The sequence below is a fragment of the Nicotiana tabacum genome, chromosome 14 (assembly GCF_000715075.1).
Source record: "Nicotiana tabacum cultivar K326 chromosome 14, ASM71507v2, whole genome shotgun sequence".
In the NCBI taxonomy this organism is placed as follows: domain Eukaryota; kingdom Viridiplantae; phylum Streptophyta; class Magnoliopsida; order Solanales; family Solanaceae; genus Nicotiana; species Nicotiana tabacum.
In genome coordinates this window covers 12020046-12032258 of record NC_134093.1, presented here as the reverse complement: position 1 = coordinate 12032258, position 12213 = coordinate 12020046, and the positions used below count along the sequence as shown (strand labels likewise).

Sequence of the window (12213 nt, the reverse complement as noted above, 5' to 3'; positions counted from 1 at the left end):
TATCTTCCACACAATCACTTTAAGATCATTCTGTTATGTGAAAATGATTAAACTAAACTCATCTTGAATATAATGCAATTTGTGTCTACATGTAAATTGAATTGCATGCTATAAGAAAAAAAAAACACGTAGTAAATTTACATCATATAAATTTGTGTCTATCATGTAAATTAAACTGCATGCTATAAGAAAAAGAAAACCACGTAGTAAATTTACATCTATATGTTCGCTGCAACTTCCAGGGAATTTTTGTTCCATGGAGTTTGATATAAGTGGCGCCTCTTTTTTTTAGTTGAACTTTTTGTTCAGGTTGGTTAGTACGAAAAACTGATAGATATGGGTGAGTCTTTCTAATGGGTTAGATGTTTTAATTTTGGCCAATAAGAAGTTGCCACATGGAATTTAAATAATTATTATTTGTAATTCAGCATTGGTCTAACGGTCAAAGGGCATAAGTGAACCAAAAAGGTGGTTAGAGGGGTATTTTTAGCCCAATAGATGGTATTTTTAAACCTTTTCCAATAGTTTAGGGGCATTGTTAACCTTTTTCCGTATCTTAAATTCTTCTTTTGATTAATTAATATCATTATATGTACCCCCAAGACTGCAGGAGGAAGCATCTACAGAATATTAAAAGCTTATTTTAAAGATTTTCAATCCTTATGCTCCAAAAAAAGGAATATCTTAGGAGTGAAAGCTAAGATTGGGAATCTAGGAATATATAGATGCTATTAGAACATTTTTCTTTCACAGGTTTACACAAATTTAGCCATTTTAGAAATTCGAAAATGGAATAGAACATTACGTCAGGATTTAAAAAAAACATATATATATATATATATATAGTAGGTTAGTCAAACTGCGAAGGATCTAAAACAGCTCAAACTAAATATGGGAGAGCTCTCTCATAGAATTTGATATCTAAAACAAAGGGCTTAATTGTGCATTGCCAGCTATTAATCCACAATCTATAAAACAACTGCAAATACTCTGTCGTTTATGTGCAAGTTCTGTGTTAGTTTTAACTTTTAACAGTGTTTTTGGGTGGTTTCTGTTATTTGACAAATAATGCTCAGAGGACAAAGTTAAACCTTCTTTAGAGATAACTTTGGCCAAAAACTGTTAAAATGCTATAAAAACCAGTTTGACTAAATTAAACGATCTTGAAGACAGTTTTTCTCGAAACATGAAGATGAAATTTTGGCAATCAAAATTGATGCCTCACTATCATAGTGGACGGGGCTTTACCATCTTAACTTATTTTAATAAAAAACTTAGAAGTTAATCTTTACATAATAACTATGCACCAATCAGTAGATCGATTGTGCAAAAGTAAAACCAAATAAGTAGAGTAAAATAAGACAGTAGAACGTGTTCCAAGTCTGCCCCACAATCCTCACTTCCATAAGATCTCCCTTGGGACTTTGTCCTAGATTTTCTCTAGGTCAATGAACATCAGAACTATATCAGTTGGAAATTAATAACAAGAAGATGAGTTTATATCATGAGTTAATCTTCTTCCTTTTCAACCTTCACTCGTGGATACTCAAGTTGATCATGGAGGATATGATGGGCTTCACATAGATCCCAATACTCTCAACGCCAGAGCCATTCTCGCTGCCATGAAAACCACCAAAAAGACGACGGTTTTCCATCTGAAAGTTGAAGTCCCTGGCATCAGTTGAAGGCCGGGTACACCCAAATGGTCCATAAGAACCCTTATTGGTGCTAAATTTTATAGATTTCAAAACTCTAGGTTCGTACTGGCTCAGTTTTCCGTGATAACCGCTTATCGAAGTAAGAAACTCTGATGGATAATCAAAGACAACTGCATAGAAGTTTTGACTCTGATAAAAAAACACCATGTTTGTTTGACAGAACTATGTTTCCACTCTCATAGAATAGGAACTGAAGTGACTCAACTGCGTCTTTGCTGTAGGAAACAAAAATCCCAGCAACTTGGTCTCGTCCCTTTTCATCCCAAAATGATCCAGCTTGTCCGCCCACTGGGCCAACTTTGATCATATCCATATTCTCTCTTCTTTCTGAGTAGTCGTAATTGGAAGATCAAGTCAAACAGATAAAGAAGTTAATTCAAACTTCTAAAAGTTTTTGAGTCGTATTAATTAGACTCGGACACCAATTGGAAAGGTTTAAAAGTGCAGGAGGGAGCTTAAAGAGAAGTTTAAAGTTAATTTAATTTATTTTTTAGTTTATGTTCTGTACGCACTGCTTCAAAGTTAAAAAACTTTTATACGATATATCAGGTTAGATTAAGTTGACCTACAATAACAGACAACATTTCATATCAAACATGATATAAGTTGCTATAGCTAGTCAGATTACACTGACCGTGTAAAAACTAAGTTCCCAAATAGTCTTACATTTCAAAATGGTAGTTACACTAGGGTACTAATTGAATCATAGGCATCTAGAATTCCAGGGATATAGAGCTAAAGTTTCCATTCACATTGCTCCATATGATAGTTCTTAATTAGGACTAAATGCAACTAAGAATTAGAATGAGATATGAATTTAGGATTTGGATATTCTGACTGTCACACTGTTTTAAACGTAGACATGTACTAGCTATTACATGGTCCAAATAGGGAAAACATTTTGTTGATTTGATCAATTTTGAGCTTCGGTTCAAACTATTCGTCTTGTCAGGTCGGGTTATCCATTTCAATTTACATCAAAGGCGCGCTTAAAGCGCGCTTAAGCCATGAAACGAGACTCAAAATATGTTGAGCGTTTCGCCTCGCTTAACGGACGCTTCAGTGTTGTCATCAACGCTCTAAGGCATACTTTTCCTTGCTAACGAGCGTAATTCGGAAGACGCGGCACTAAACAGTTGTTATTTCACTTTATCGTAAATTTTCTTCAATTTCTTTGTCCATATAATTGGTATTCATGCTTATAGATATTAGTCTTGGACTACACATACATATTTGTAGCTTTTCTCCATTTATGCCTTTCTTTATTAAAGTCCACGTTTTATTTGCGCTTTGCGCTTAAAGCCCCAACAAACCTTAGAGCTTTTTTTGCGCTTTTAGCCTCTGATAACACTTATTTACAAGAACTAGAAACACTTTCCTACAGGTCAATCCAACTCGGATGTCATACATATATTCATACATATAAGCAACAAAAAGCTTATTTTGACCATGAAAGACCGCTCTAGCAAACATTTAAACAAAAATAACAAAAAAAGGCTAACACAAATATAATCATTTCAGAGATACAAGAGAACAATCTTCAGATTAACACAATAAATCATTAATAAAAGATCGCAAGAAGAAAAAATCAAATTTGAATTGAATAAAGGAAAATAAAAAGGATTCTATAAGTCTATAATTTACCTGCAGAAAGTTTAGATTTTCAGAGAAACCCAAATACCAAAATTTTCAAATAAACAAAAAGAGAAAGAAATAGCAGCAGAAAATAAACAAGAGAGAGACTTACAGTTACAGTGAAGGACTGAAGATGAAGTGGTTATCGGTGAGCAGCAGGGGAGGGTTTTCTCTTTTACGGGAGAGATGAATTTGGGAAAGGTAAGAATCTTTGTCACTCCATTTAAATTTAAGACAAAAAGGGAGCAAAACAAGGTCAGCAAGAATCAATTAAAAAAATGCACTTTCCCTGTCTCAAATTATCCGTCTTAATTTCTAAAAATAGTTTTCTCAAATTATTTTATTTGACATTTTAGATATTCAAGATTAAATTAATTATTTTTTTCTATTTTTCCCTTGATATTAATTATTCTCGAAAACTGCAAATATCTCAATTATGAATAAATATTAAATAAAAAGAGATTATATCTAAGACATAAATAAGAGTAAAACAATCAAAAATCTCTCATATTTAATATTTTCTTAAGAGAAGTATAAAAGGGAAACACGACAGATAATATGCTAACTTGTACTCAAATATATCTTGTAACAATATTCTAATGTCTTATCATGATTTTGACATATAAATTGTGCATTTGCTTTAGTTGCTCGACATGACAGATAATATGCTAACTCGTACTCAAATATATCTTGTAGCAATATTATATTCTTCATGTCTTTAAAGAATAAATTCTATTTGCTCAAATACATAATATAATTTCATCTTATATCTTACTGGAAATCAAACTGAACAATACAAAAAATAAAAAAAGACTCCATATTATTAGGTTTGACTATCATACGAACAATTTAATCGGATAGGTATTGTTTAAACCCAACTACATGTGTTTGTGGAAGAAAATAAAATGATTGTCATAAACATTAAGGCAAAAAATTAATATTTATTATTATTATCTTAACCAACATGAAAGTGTCGTTATGCAATATAATTCTCAAAAGGTGTAAAAAATTCTATTAACATTTCATGTAATGTGCATTCAGATAAATTATTATAATAGTGTTTGTAATATCTATTTTTATCTGCATATAATTTTAATATTTTGAATTATAAGAGCGAATTATAGTTAACTAATTAAAAGCTATTCATTGATAATATTTAGTGATGGTACTTGAATTTAACAGATTGGATATTACCTCTTTTAGTTCATGAATAATTTTGCTGACATATGATCTCTTTTATTATTTCGATGGCTTTATCATGAGAATCTTACTATTAATACTGACATTTTTCACGAGTTTCATAGTTATATTAATAATTAAATATAATCATGAGTCAGAATAAACACGAAGTATGACAACCAAAAATTTAAAATTAAGGAATTCTTTTTAAAAATTTCAAAACTAATTCTATCAAAATTAAATTCAAAATAAAATACATAACTAATTGCATTTGGATCTTTTGATTTGAAATTTTGAATAATAAACCTACTCTTTGTCCCTCAAGTGAGTTCCACGCCCATCAAAAAATATAATTTATATTATCTCAATATGAAAAGTATGTTAATTCAAATGAAGAAATAATTTAAATAAGGTAAAACTTTTATTACGTTTAAAGTTCTAAATATTAAGAGTCTTATATATTTTAAATAAGGAAAGATTTCTAGTAATACTAAATGACTATTTTAAATATTAAAATAATAATTAAATGACTATTTCTAAATATTAGGGAATTAATTAGAATGACTATTTTGTCCAGTGAGAACTCTATTTTTAAAGGGTAAAAAAGGCGAATTAAATTTCACTAAAGGTGTTCGTATTTTTAATATAGTACTAGTTTTAGGGTATGCGCTTTACGCGTGTACCTCATACCAATAAATTCTTCCCTTGCCGAATACAACATATAATATATAATGTAATTGCATAAAAGAAAGGATAGGCAGAAAACCTTTAATGTGAAGTCTATTTTTAATAATAAAAAAAGTCGATCAATATTTTGAATTGGAGAGATATGTTTATGTTTTATGACAGAATTGTTATTCAGTAATTAACGATAGCTATTTGATACTGAAATATCTTATTAACATTGATGAATTATCTCCAATGGAGGTTAAAATTGTAAGTCTGTTTTATTTTATCATTATCGGCCATTTATGCGTAAGGGAATCATCCATTTATTTTTCGTCAAATTCCTTGCTTTTACATGCAGCATATAATTACGCATAGAGAATTTTTTCTTTATAAATAATAAAGCATATGTAAACGACAATTAAAATTTTTGATCCGAAAAGGAAAATGAATGGGTCTCACCTTGGACGAAATAATTACTCATATCCGCAAAGCCACGAAGATAAATTCCTATTGGCAGCACACTGCACATATTTTTAACTCACTTGCCAATAACTCTCTATCGAGATAATCACATTAGCTTGCTCCATTAAAAATTAGGCTTAATATTTTCATACATAAGAATATAAAACCTAAATGAGCATATTGTGAAGCAAAACGACACTCATGTAAAAATCAGGGCCACAAGTTTGTTTGAAGTAATAAGTGTATTTTTACCTTTCATTCATTGAGTCCCTAAACAAAGAATATGTACATAAGTAACTACATGTCAATAACTTTTGAAATACATCACCACATCTTGGGTGCAGGAAGAACATGTATATCCACACCACGCATAAAAGGAATTATAGTTATTGAAGAAACTAATAATGTAACGACCCGTCCGGTCGTTTTGAGTATTATAGCCTCGTTCCCCCATTTACTACTTATCATGTGTTCAATTATAATTATGTGACTCGTCAGTGAGGGTTCAGAATGAATTGGAACACTTAGTTCCATGATTTAAAGCTTAAGTTGAAATAGTTGATCGAATGTTGACTATGTTTAAACGACTCCTGAATAGAGTTTTGATGATTTCAATAGATCCGTATGATGATTTTGGACTTAGGAGCGTGTCCGAAAAATTAGTTGGAAGTTCGTAGTTAAATTAGGTTTGAATTGGCTAAAATGGAATTTTAAGTTTGGAAGTTCGACCGGGGAGTTGGCTTTTTGATATCGAGGTCGGAATCCGATTTGGAAAATTAGAATACGTCTGTTATGTCATTTATGACTTGTGTGCAAACTTTGAGGTCAATCGGACTTGATTTGATAGGTTCCAGAATAGAATGTAGAAGTTGAAAATTCTTAGTTTCATTAAGCTTGAATTTGGGTATGATTCTTGGTTTTAGCGTTATTTGATGTGATTTAGAGGTTCGACTAAGTTTGTATGATGTTTTAGGACTTGTTGGTGTATTTGGTTGCAGTCCTGGGGGCCTCGGGTGAGTTTAGGATGATTAACAGATCAAATTTGGAGTTAGAACAATTGAAACTTGTTGTTGTCTACTGATGCAATCGCACATGCGAAAAAATGGCTCGCAGGTGCGAGCTTGGTTGCGCAGAAGCGGAATTGGCTTGGCAAGGGCAGGGGTCGCAGGTGCGTACACAGGACCGCAGAAGCGGACTCGCACCTGCGACAAGTTGATAGCAGAAGCGGAAGTGAGAGGGGAGGGGCCTCATCGCAGAAGCGGCTTGGGTTCCGCAAATGCGAGGCTGCAGAAGTAGACCTCTTGTCTGCAGAAGTGAAAGAAGCCGCAGAAGCGTGGAGGACCTCGCATCTACGGGACCGCAGAGACGGTTAAGTACTCCGAAGTAGCGGAAACGCTGGGCAGGCTACAAAAACAGAAGGGGGTGTGACATTTTTGTTATTTTGGACATTCCAACCACGGTTTTGGGGCGATTTTCGAGAGAATTTACGGGAAAAGTTGAGGTAAGTCACTTGTGATCATTGTTAGTCAATAATATTGAATTATCATTGAGTATTTCGACTAGATTACGTGTTTTTGAGGTGAAATTAGAGGATTTGGGCCTAGGGATTTAAAAATAAGATTTGGGGATTTTAAGGTTGAGTTGTTATCGGAATTTGATAAATTTGGTATGGTTGGACTCGTGGTTGAATGGGCGTTCATATTTTATAACTTTTATCGGGTTCCGAGATGTGGTCCCCACTGGCGATATTTGAGAGTAATTTCGGATTTTTGTGGGAAAATTAGTATTTTGATATGAAATTAATTCCTATAATTTGTGTTGACTGAATCGAATTAATTGTAACTAGATTCGAGCCGTTCGGATGTTGATACGCGCAGAATAAAATTTCTGGAGCATTGTGTAGCTTGCTCGATATTGGACTCGGCTTGTTCGAGGTAAGTAACTCTTCTAATCTTGGAGCTGGGGGTATGAACCCTGATTTTACGTGTTATGTGTTTGGTGTTGAGGTGACGCATATGCTAGGTGACAGGCGTATGGGCGTGCACCGTGTGAACTGTGACTCCGTTATTTCTGTGGTACTGTATAGTTACCTGAACTTATCTGTAATCATGAAATCTCTACGTACTAGAATTATCGAAATGTGATTCATGTTAGAAATCATGTCTAGAATATATACTTATCCTGTTGGCATCCACTGTGGTCATTACTGCTGTTGAGTTATTTGCTTACATTAAAATTTCATAATCAGACATATTCATTCATTGCATATCATATCTTAGTCTCTGTTGTTATTTATTTATACATCATATCATCATTTTGGGCTAGTTTCATGACATTGTGAGCCCGAGAGACTGGAAAAATTGATGACTGAGTGAGGCCGATGGCCTGATTTTGAGATATTGATACTATAGCACGTGAGTTGTCCGTGTGGATCCAGATATTGATACTATAGCACGTGAGTTATCCGTGCGGATTTAGATATTGATACTATAGCATGTGAGTTGTCCGTGCAACACGTGAGTTGTCTGTGCGGATTATAGTGCTTGGGCTGAAGGAGCCCCTCTGGAGTCTGCACATACCCCTAGTGAGCGCAGGTACCTATTGAGTGCGAGTGCGAGTTCCGTGTGATTGGGAGGACTGAGTTGATTGATACTCTGAGAGTATGCATATGGTTGTTCACTATGTTGCATTGCATCGACATGTACACTTGACATACAGTCATAGAGATGCATTTTCCTCATGCTATATGATATTGCGTTATTCATGACTTCACATGCACAATGACATGTAGGCATAGAGATGTACTTTTCCTCGTGCCATTTGATAATGAAAAATTTACCTTGTCACAACCCCAAATTCCCTCCGTAGGAGGTCGTGATGGCACATAATCTCTAAGACTAGGTAAGCCTGACAATGCAGAATAATCATAAATATCTGAAATAAATAAATTACAATTCAAATAATTACAACTCCCAAAACCCGGTAGAAATAAGTCACAAACTTCTAAAAATTTATTCTCAATGTTTCTATGTATCAAGGTCTAAAGAAAAAATAAGGAAGCAACATAAAATGATAGAAGGGGACTCCGGAGTCTGCGGACGCTGGCAGATATACCTCGAAGTCTACGTGCACGGGTAACTCACTGACGTCTAGACTGGTAAGATGTACCTGGATTTGCACAAAAAGATGTACAGAAGCGTAGTATGAGTACACCACAACGGTACCCAGTAAGTGTCAAGCCTAACCTCGGTAGAGTAGTGGCGTGGTCAGGTCAGGCCCTACTGGAGAATAGATAATGACATGAAAAAATGTTAAACAATTTAATAAGATAAAATGATACTGGAAATGAATCAAGTAGTATGTCACATTTAATTACACCAAATAATGGCAAATAAATACCTCGTGAAAAGAAAACAGAATTTCTTTTCAACTTTAAGAAAAATCACAAAAGAAATCAAAGGCAACTACGGCCATAAATCAATATCAACAAGGGCACTACCGAGCTACCGCCTCGTAGTCCCAAATCATAATTTAATTCACAATATCTCATTCCCTTATCTCACCGCGGGAGCCTTCACAATTTATTTGAAAGAAAAGTATTTTTTCCGAAATAGCATCCCGCGTTTTAGCCATCCTTATCACACCGCATGATTTCTAGTAGATCCCCCTACTAGCCATGCGTATCAAACTACCCTTATCTCACCGCATGCATTTCAATACCCAAATCTTATACCACCGCATGCGTATCAATATCACAATATATCACAATTTATACCTCAAGTGCTCAAATAATTTGACGTGCCAACATAATTCAACAACAATATTTTCCAAAATAAAGAGCTCACGGCTCATACCAAAATAAGTCATTAATAATATTTTTTCACAATAAAGAGCTTACGGCTCCATCACAATGAGTACAAAAATCTTACACAAATATTCAGGAATAAATAATTCAGCAAAATAATATTTCAAAGTTTTTAGTACGTTGCTTCAATACCAAATTTAAATGTCAAATATTTCATATTAATAATATTTAAATTTAAAAAAATCAATTTCAAATAATGCACAGAATAAAAGGAACCAAGTTTCAACTAAACAGGTAAAATAATTAGCAGGAAAAGGTCAAGCAAATTTAAAGTATACAAATCAAATCAAAGATGGAGAATATAACAAGATTTAATAATTTAATTAATATGCAACAGTGATCTTCATAATTTAAACACATAATCCTTCACATTTAGTCCGTGTATACACTCGTCACCTCATGTACACGACTTTCATCACATTACAATTAATACCAATCCTAGAAATATTTTCTCCCACACAAGGTTAGACAAGTCACTTACCTCGACTTGCTCCAATTTAACCAAGTAGTATGTTTTTTCCTCGATTTTTCGGTTCCGGACGACTCGTATCTAGTCATAATTAATTCGATACAGTCAACAAAAATTATAGAATTAATTCTGTAAGAAAATACTATATTTTTCAATAAAAATCCGAAATTAACTCAAAAATGGCACGTCTCGGAATCCGGCGAAAGTTATGAAATATGAACGCCCATTCAACTATGAGTCCAACCATACCAATTTTATAAAATCCGATATCAACTTGATCTCCAAATCTCAAATTCTCATTTTGAAATCTCTAGGCCCAAATCCTCTAATTTCACCTCAAAACTATGTAATCTATTCGAAATATTCAATGATAATCCAATACAATTGACTAACAATGATCACATGGGACTTACCTCAAGTTTCCCCGTGAATTCTCTCTGAAAAATCACCCAAAACCGTGTTGAAAATATCCAAATGACAAAAATATCGGAACCCCTCTGTTTTTGTAATTTGGTCAGTGCTTTCGCACCTGTAGACAAAATTCTCGCACCTGCGGTCCCGCATCTGCGGTGAAATACCGCATCTGCGGAAATTGCTCAGCCCAGCTGCCTTCGCTTCTGCGAGCTTTGGACCGCATCTGCGCCTTCGCAGGTGCGGAAAATTCCATCGCACCTGCGAACCTGCCCGCGCCTGCGCCCTTCCTCTCGCTTCTGCGCAAGCGCTTCTGCGCAACATGAGCCGCATCTACAGCACCAACTGGGCAGCCCTTCGTCCGCTTCTGCGAGCCACAGCTCGCTTGTGCGAGTTCGCACCTGCGGTCAGTCCCTCCGCAGGTGCGATGACACCAGAAGCTGCAAATTTCAGAATTTGCCTAAGTCTAAAAATTGATCCGATTTCGATCCGGATCGCACTCGGGGTACTCGGGACCCCCTCCAAAAATACCCACAAGTCCTAAAACATCATACGAACTTAGTCGAGCCTTCAAATCACATCCAACAACACTAAAACACGAGTCACACATAGATTCAAGCCTAATAAACTTTAAAATTTTTTATTTCAACAAATGACTCCGGAACCTATCAAATCACGTCCGATTTTATCTCGAATTTTGCGCACAAGTCATAAATAACATAACAGAGGTACTCAAATTTTCAGAATCGGATTTCGACCCCGATATCAAAAAGTCAACCCCTCGGTCAAACTTCCCAAAAATTCAACTTTCGGCATTTCAAGCCTAATTCCACTACGGACTTCCAAATAAAATTCCGATCACGCTCATAAGTCCAAAATCACCATACAGAGCTATTGGAATCATCAAAATTCTATTCCGGGCTCGTTTGCACATAATTCGACATCTGGTCACTATTTGAACTTAAACTTTTAATTTTTCATCTAAATTCCATATCTCGGGCTAGGGACCTCGGAATTTGATTCCGGGCATACGCCCAAGTCCCAAATCACGATACGGACCTACCGAAACTGTCAAAACACTGATCCGAGTCCGTTCGCTAAACAATATTGACCAAGGTCAACTCAGTTGAGTTTTAAAGCTCTAATTCACATTTTACTTCATTTTTTGCATAAAAACTTTCCGAAATTTTTTTACGGACGGCGCACGCAAGTCGAGTAATGATAAATAGTGCTTTTCGAGGTCTTAGAACACAGAATTAATCATTAAATTTAAAGATGACATTTTGGATCATCACATTCTTCACCTCTAAACAAACGTTCGTCCTCGAACGGAGTTAGAAAAAGTACCTGAGCTGGTGAATAAGTGTGGATAACGGCTGCGTATATCAAGCTCGGTCTCCCAAGTCGCCTCCTCGACCGGATGACCCCTCCACTGAACCTTCACGGAATCAATGTTCTTTGACCTCAGCTTTCGAACCTGCCTATCTAAAATAGCCCCTGGTTCCTCAACATAAGATAGATCCTTGTCCAACTGAACCGAATTGAAGTCTTACACATGAGACGGATCGTTGTGATATTTCCGAAGCATAGAAACATGGAATACCGGATGAACTGCAGAGAGACTAGGTGGTAGCGCAAGTCTGTAAGCCACCTCTCCAACTCTTTCAAGAATCTCAAAAGGCCCAATATACCTAGGGCTCAACTTGCCCTTCTTCCGGAACCTCATCACACCCTTCACAGGCGAAACCCAGAGCAATACCCGCTCACCAACCATGAATGCAACATCACGAACCTTCTGATCCGCA

General features: G+C 35.3%; 1 pseudogene; it reads right to left on the bottom strand.

The window, feature by feature from the left end:
- Nucleotides 1-1243: 1243 nt before the first annotated feature.
- Nucleotides 1244-3623, bottom strand: LOC142168678 (inactive protein RESTRICTED TEV MOVEMENT 1-like; annotated as a pseudogene).
- Nucleotides 3624-12213: the final 8590 nt, after the last annotated feature.